Here is a 6,684-nt window from a genome sequence, read left to right as displayed (position 1 = left end):
CTATTCTGGAGCCTTTGCATTTCCATATAAATTTTAGGATAGTCCCTCAGTTTCTGTAAAAATGGCAGCTAGGACTTTGATAGGAATTGCACTGAATTTATACACCAATTTTGGGAAAATCGCCATCTTAATAATATTGAATCTTCCAATCTGTGAAAATAAAATCTCTTACCATTTATTCATATTTTCTTTAATCTCTTGGCACAGTGTTTTATAGTTTTCAGTGTAAAGCAATAGACTTCTTTCATTGCACTCATTTCTGAGTATTTTATTCTTTTAGGTGCTGTTATGGATAGAACTGTTTCTTAATTTCATTTTCCAATAATTTATAATAAGTACCTAGAAATACAATGGATTTTTTGTCTATTGCTCTTATATCATACAATTTTGTTGATCTTGTTTATTAGTGTTAATAGGTTTTCAGTGGATATTTTGGGACTTTCCATATACAAGTTCATGTCATCTGTGAATAGAAAATGAAATCATTGAAAATGGAGTAGGGAACTCCAGAAGCCTGCCTCTTCATAAAAGCAGTGAAACAAGTGGCAAAAACTGTCAGAATCAACTTTTTCAGAAGTTTGAAAATTAACCAAAAGCTTGCAGCAACTCGGAGAGTGCTTATTCAAGAAAAATGGCTGATTATCGGCAAGAACAGAGCGTTGTAGCATTTTAACTCACCCTGGTTTTATCTACCACTCCCCAGCTTAGTTATAGTCTTGGAAATAATATCCTGCATTCCAATAGCAGTACTGGATGGGGCAGAAGGACCTCATTTGCAAAGAATTGCCTTTAGTTGGTCTGTCTGGCGGCCCCCTGGAATACCTGGTCAAAAAGTATGTCTTTATCTTGCCTAGCTCCAAACTCACCCAGTCCTAAGGTCACTACCTGGGGGCATATTTGTTGAAATATTTACAGGCAAATATTTTATTTATTACTGCCTGAGGCAATGGATAATGGTTGAGACAAACAATAGACGAACCAAAAAGCTTGGGAAGAAAGTCTAAGATGTGTAGGGGAATAAGGGCTTTGAACATTTCCAACGTATTTCTGGGAATGTAGAAGGCTACATGCAAGTTCAAGGCTGTGCGCATGCTCAGAAAAGACCTGAGAAGGCCTCAAGCTCACCTCTCTGGTCAACCTTGAGGCCCTGCACAAACTAGAAGTAAAGACCAAGGTAGTATTGTAGACTGCCTGTCTGAATGTTGAAGATATGCATCAGCATGCACAGAGAACCCCTCTGCAAACAGTGGGAGAATTTTTGGTTCCAGGCTTGAAGGAAATCTCTGTTCAATTGTTGGCTAATCACCAGGCTGACCAGAGTCCTCAGTAGCCAAACATAAGAAAGAGAATAGACTTTGCAGAACTATATCGGTAAATTATATCAGTAAAGTTGTTAGAAAAACAACAACAAGCAGTAACATCGACAAGCTCTGGGGATGAGGGAATATCTGATTTCCAGAGTTGCTGTATTATGATATTCAAAATATCCAGCTTTCAACAAAAATTTATGAGGCAAGCAAAGAAACAAGAAAATATGGCCCATACGGAGCAGAAAAAAATGACAATCAACAGAAACTGTCCCCGAGGAATCCCAGATGTTGGACTTTGTAGATTAAAACTTTAAAATAGGTATTTGAACATTTTAAATATGTTCAAATAGCTAATGGAAACCATGTCTAAAAAGTGAAAGTAAGAAAACAATGTATCACCATATAAAGAATAAGAATATAAAGATAGAAATTATAGGCACACCTCATTTGATTGCACTTCACTTTATTGTGCTTTGCAGATACTGCATTTTTTACAAATGGAAGGTTTTTGGCAAACCTGCATTGAGTACATCTATTGGCACCATTTTTTCCAACAACATGTGCTCACTTTGTGTCTCTCTGCCAACATTTTTAAAGCAATACAGTATTTTTAAATTAAGTTATGTGCATTTTTTAGACAATGCTATTGCACACAATAAACTACAGTTAGTGTAAACATAACTTTTACATGCACAGGAAACCAAAAATTAATGTGACTTGCTTTATCATGATATTTGCTTTATTATCATGATCTAGAACTAAACCTGCAATATCTCTGAGGTATGCTTTTATGAAAAAGAACCAAACAAAAATTCTGGAGTTGAAAAGTAAAATAACTGAAATGAAAAATTCACTAATGGGGCTCAACAGCAGATTTGAGCTGGCAGAAGAAAAAATGAGAAAACTTGAAGATAGGTCAGTTGTGATTATTCAGTCTGAGGAACAGAAAGAAAAAAGAATGAATAAGAATGAACAGAGTCTCAGCGACCTGTGTACTAACATACACATAATGGGAGTCCAAAAGGAGAGGAGAGAAAGAAAGGGGAAGAAAGAATATTTGAAGAAATAATGAAAAATATAAATCTACACATCCAAGAAGCTCCATGAACTCCCAGTAGGATAAACTCAGTAAACTTGGAATAGAAATAGTTTTACTTCTTTCTTTCAAACCTGGATACCTCTTTTTGTTTGTTTCTTGCCTGATTGCACTAGCTAGGACTTCCATTACAATGTTAGATGGAACTGATGAGAGTGAACATCCTTGCCTTATTCCTAGTCTTAGAAAGAAAACATTCAGTCTTTCACCATTAAGTATGATTTTATCTATAGATCTTTCATAGATGATAGGCTGTTGAGAGTTTTTATAATGAATGGATATTAGATATTATCAAACACTTTTTCTGAATTTGTTGAGATAATCATGGTTTTTGTCCTTCATCTTATTAATATATTACATTAATTTTCAGATGTTAAATTAACCTTGCATTCCCGGGATTAAAAGAATCTCTTGGTATGATGTTTAATATTTTTCACATATTTCTGGTATTTTAGCTTACTTAAATTTTATTAACATTTTTGCATCTACATTCAAGAAGTATATTTATCTGTAGTGTTCCTTTCATGTCATGTTTTATCTGGCATTGGCATCAGGGTAATATTGGTCTCAGAAAATTAATTGGGAAGAGTTTCCTCCTCCCCTATTTTCTGGAAGAATTTATGAAAGATTGATTTAAGTTCTCTAAATGTTTGATTAAATTCCTCAGTAAAGCCATCTTAGCCTAGACTTTTCTTTGTGGGAAGATTTAAAATTACTAATTCAATTTCTTGTTATAGGTCTAGTCATATTTTTTATTTCTTCTTGCGTTAGTTCAGGTGATTTGTATCTTTCTAAGAATATGTCCATTTCATTTAAATTGTTGAATTTTCTGGTATACAGTTGTTCATAGTATTCTCATTTAATCCTCTTAATTTCTATAAGGTCAATAGTGATGTCTTCTCTTTCATATTTGAATTTGGTAGTTTATGTCTTCTCCTTTTTTCTTGATCAGTTTATCTAAATTTTTGTCAATTTTGTTGATTGTTGCAAAGAACCAATTTTTGGTATCATTGACTCTGTCTATTGTTTTTCTGTTTTCTACGTCATTGATTTTCACTATGATCTTTATTATTTCTTCTTTTTGTTTGCTTTGAGTTTAGGTTTCTCTTCTTCTTTTACTTATTAAGGTAAAAGGTTAGGCAATTCATTGGAGATCTTTTTTTTTTAAAATATAGGCTTTTGAAGATATAAAGGTCTTTCTAAACACTGTTTTCTCTCTCTGTCATAAAGTTTGATATATTGTGATTCTGTTTTTCTTCAGTTCCTTTCTAATTTCCCTTGAAATTTTTTCTATGACCCACTGGTTATTTAGAAGTGTGTTGTTTAATTTCCAAGTATTTATTGACTTCACAAATTTCCTTTTATTGATTTATAATTTGATTCCAATGTGGTTGGAGGACATATTTTGCATTGTTTTAATCCTTTTATGCTTATTAAGTGTATTTTGTGACCAAGTGTCTTAATCCATTCTCTGCTGTGACAACAGAATACCTGAGACTCGATAATTTATAAAGAAATGAGGTTTATTTGACTCATAGTTCTGGAGGCTGAGAAGTTCAAGATTGGGTGGCTGCATCTGGTTGGCTTCCAGTGAGGGCTATGTGCTGCATCATAACATGGTGGAGAAGCAGAAAGGGAAGCAGCATGTGCAAAGAAACCAAACATGAGAGGCAGCCTTACTTTATAATAACCTTCTCTCATGGTAACTAATACAGTCCCATGAGAGTGAGAACTCACTCCCATGAGAAAGGCATTAACCCCTCTTAGTTATGTCTCTGCTGATTTTATGTCTAGTTGTTTTATCCATTCTATAGAGTGGACTATAGAAGTCTTCAACTATTACTGTGGAGTTTTTTATTTCTTACTTCAGTTCTGTAAGTTTCTGCCTCAAGTATTTTGGAACTCTGTTGTCAGGTATGTGTATACTTTGTAATTGTTATATCTTCCTGATTAACTAGTGCTTTATAATTATAAAATGTTCTTCTTTGTAGCAATATTTTTTATCTTAATTTTGTCTGTTACTAGTACAGAGACTTTATCTCTCTTATGGTTGCTATTTGCATAATATAATTTTTGTACTTTTACTTTCAACTTTTACTATTTGTGTCTTTGAATCTATGTGTGTCTCTTGTAGACAGCATATAGCTGGGTCTTGTTTTATATCCAGGATAACTGTGTCTGCCCTTTAATTTGGATGTTTAATCCTTTTACATTTTTAATTAAAATTTTTATTGAGATAAGTGTATATTCATGTATAGTACTAAGAAATAACCCAGAACAGTCCCTGGTACATTTTGCCTAGTTTTCTCCAACAACAGTAACATTTTGCAAAACTATAGTATAATATTACAATTTGGATATTGTTGGTGGTATAATCTGTAGCTCTTATTTCTATTTCCCCAGCTTCATTTGTAATCGTGTGTGTGTGTGTGTGTGGGTGGGTGGGTGTGTGTGTGTCTGTGGGTGAGGGGGTTTATTAAGTTCTATGTAATGTTATCACCTGTGTAGGATAGTGTATCCACCGCCACAGTCAAGGTACTGAACAGTTCCAGCAACACAAGTATCCCTCATGTTTCCCTTTCACAACTATATCCATAGCCCTGCCACCCCCACTGCTGCCCCATCCCTAATCTGTGGAAACCACTAATCTGACCTCTACTTCTAAAATTTTGTCATTTCAAAAATGTTATAAAAATAGGACTATGCATTATGTAACCCTTAGGGATTAGCCTTTTTTTTTTAAACTCAGAAGTATGTGGAATACTTCATGAATTTGCATGTCATTCTTGCACAGAAGTCATGCTGATCTTCTTTGCATCATTGATATTTTAGTGTATGTGCTGCTGAAGTGAGCACAATCATTTGATTTTTAATGTGGTTATTGATATATTTGTATTTAATCTCATATTTTCAATTTGTTTTCTATTTGTCTCATGCCCTTTTGTTCCTCTATGCCTTCTTTACTGCTGTTTTTGTCCTAAATACTTTTTTTTAGTGTGTTATTTAAATTCCTTTTTGAATAGTTTTTAATTATATTTTTCGGAATAATTTTTTTAGTTGTTCTTATGGAGGAAGTACAGTATGTTTCTAAACTAAAAACGATGTATTTTAGGTAATGCTAACTTAATTCCAGTGAAATACAGAAATTTTGCTTCAGTATAGTTCTATTCTATCCCTCCTCCTTTGTGATATTATTATTTATAAATATTACTTCTTTGTATGACATATTTCCAACAGGAAAATTTTTATAATTATTATTTTGTACAATTGTCTTCTAAATAAATTAAGAGAAGAGAGAAACTACCTTTCTAAAGTTTCTTATATTTAAATACATAGTTACTTTTACTCATGCTCTGTATTTTTTGTGTGAATTTGAATTACTGTCTAGTGTTATTTTCTTTCACCCTGAGGAATTTCATTTAGTATTTTTTGTAAGAGAGATCATGTTTATCTGGAAATGTCTTTGTTTTGCCTTCAGTTTTGAAATATAGTTTTGCTAGATATGGGATTCTTGGTTGACAGTTTTTTTTTTCTTTCAATACGTTGAATATGTCATTCCACTGCATTCTGAGCCTCCATTATTTCTGAAGAGAAATCAGTTGCTAATCAATCAAGCTCTCCTTTCCACTTGTCTGTGATGAATTGCTTTTCTCTTTCTACTTTCAAGATTTTCTCTGTCTTTGCCTTTCAACATCTTGGCTATGATGTGTCTCTGTAAATGTCTTCTAGTTCATCTTACTTGGAATTAATTATGCTTCTTGGGTGTGTCAATTAATGTTTTTAATCCATTTGGGGAAGTTTGGGTCATTATGTCTTCATTTTTTTTGCCTCTTTCTCTTTTCTTCTTTTCGAACTCCAGTACACATATGTTAGAATACTTAATTGTACTCACAGGTCTCTCAGGCTCTGCTAATATTTCTTCATTAGTTTTTCTTTCCATTCTTCATGTTGGACAATTTCTTGTGATTTACCTTCAAATTTGCTGATTCTTTCTTTTGCCACTCAAATCTCTTGTTGAGCCCCTTTGTGTATGTTTTATTTCTGTTATCATTCTTAACTCTAGAATTTAAGAATAGTCTTTTAAAAATAATTTCTCTTTGATATTCTGTGTTTGATGAGTCATTGTTATATTTTCTTTTTTGTCTTTTACATTTCTATTGTTTTATAATAATTGTACATATTTATGGGGTACCTGTGATATTTTGATACAAGCATACAATGTGTAATGGTCAAATCAGTGTAACTGGGATATCTCTCACTTCAAACATTTCATTTTTT

General features: G+C 32.9%; 1 non-coding gene across 1 annotated transcript; it reads right to left on the bottom strand.

The window, feature by feature from the left end:
- Nucleotides 1-5,155: 5,155 nt before the first annotated feature.
- LOC119622047 (U6 spliceosomal RNA) lies at nt 5,156-5,262 on the bottom strand. Its single transcript, XR_005238643.1, has one exon. It is a non-coding gene; the product is annotated as a U6 spliceosomal RNA (small nuclear RNA).
- Between the last annotated feature and the right edge of the window lie 1,422 nt (nt 5,263-6,684).

The sequence above is a fragment of the Chlorocebus sabaeus genome, chromosome X (genome assembly GCF_047675955.1).
Source record: "Chlorocebus sabaeus isolate Y175 chromosome X, mChlSab1.0.hap1, whole genome shotgun sequence".
NCBI lineage: Eukaryota > Metazoa > Chordata > Mammalia > Primates > Cercopithecidae > Chlorocebus > Chlorocebus sabaeus.
This window is presented reverse-complemented; position numbering and strand designations above follow the sequence as displayed.